Here is a 1,540-nt window from a genome sequence, read left to right as displayed (position 1 = left end):
AAATGTGCAAATATGCAATGTTTAACTGTACTGTGTGAATCACGCTAATATAGTGCAAATTGTTCACTAAAGTGCTGAGTGACATTTGTCCTGTGCAAACCCACATGTGCAATATTACCCGGCCCAAAGCCGTCAGTCCATAGTGACAAAGTTACCTTCGTCACATTTCCTTCCCCCTCTCCCCAGGAAGCACAGTGTCTTAACCGTCTTGGCTTCGGGACAACCAGTCAGGTTTCACTTCCCTGGCCGGTACTTGACCGTAAAGTTATATGGCTGCAAGGCAAGGTACCACCCCGCGATACGCATGTTTGCGTCCTTCATCTTGTGAATACATTGAAGTGCACGATGGTCTGTCTCCAGTATGAACTGCCGTCCAAGAAGGTAGTACCTCACAGAGTCGATGGCCCACTTCATCGCCAGGCACTCCTTTTCAATCGTTGAGTACCTTGTCTCCCTGTCCAACAGCTTCCGACTGAGGAAAACCACCGGTTTCAGCTCCCCATCCACTTCCTGCAGCAATACCGCTCCAAGGCCTACCCCTGAGGCATCTGTCTGACCGGTTAGCTGATTAAAGTCTGGTGAGTGAAGGACTGACTCAGTGGTAATGGCTTGCTTCAGATCCTTGAAAGCTCTGTCACAGTCCTCGATCCAGCGGACTTTGGCTGGTACCTAGGCCTTGGTGAGGTTGGTCAACACAACTGCTCTTTCTGAAAGCAGAGGGATGAACTTCCGATACCAATTGACTAACCCCAGGAAGGACTTTACCTTCTTCTTTGTGGTTGGATTGTTGTAGGAGGTAATCGCTTCGATCTTACTTAGCTGTGGGCGGATGACACCTCCCCCAATGATGTAGCCCAGGTACACCGCCTCTTCCTTGGCAAAGGCGCATTTACGAGGGTTGATGGTCAGTCCAGCAGCCTGGATAGCATGGAGGACCTGTTGTAGGTGATCCCTGTGTTCTTCCCATGTTTGGCTGAAGATCACAACATCGTCCAAGTAAGCTGCGGAACATGTTGCAAACTCCCGCAGTACTTGGTCCATGAGCATCTGGAAGGTTGCAGGGGCACCATGCAGTCCAAATGGCATTACCCGGAACTGGAACAGTCCAAACGGTGTAGTAAAGGCAGCTTGGCCTCAGGTGCCAGTGCCACCTGCCAGTACCCCTTGGTGAGGTCCAATGTGGTGATGAACTTTGCTCGTCCCACCCTCTCTAGCAGCTCGTCGATTGTTGACATGGGGTATGGGTCAAACTTTGAGATGCTGTTGAGGTACCTGAAGTCAATGCAAAATCGTAAGGAGCCATCTTTCTTTGGTACAAGCACCACTGGACTGCACCACTCACTGGTTGACACTTCAATGATCCCCAGTTCTAACATCAGCTTTATCTCCTTCTTCAGGGCCAGCACCAACCGCTCAGGGATACGGTAGCTTTTCTTTCAGCTGGGAACAGTCTCCTTGAGGTAGATGTTGTGCTGAACCAGATTGGTGAAACCAGGCTGCTCTGTGAAAAGCTCTGGATCCAAAAGATCGTTGTTTTCCT

This window comes from Notothenia coriiceps, unplaced genomic scaffold, assembly GCF_000735185.1.
Source record: "Notothenia coriiceps isolate Sejong01 unplaced genomic scaffold, NC01 NC01_scaffold00015564, whole genome shotgun sequence".
NCBI lineage: Eukaryota > Metazoa > Chordata > Actinopteri > Perciformes > Nototheniidae > Notothenia > Notothenia coriiceps.
This window is presented reverse-complemented; position numbering follows the sequence as displayed.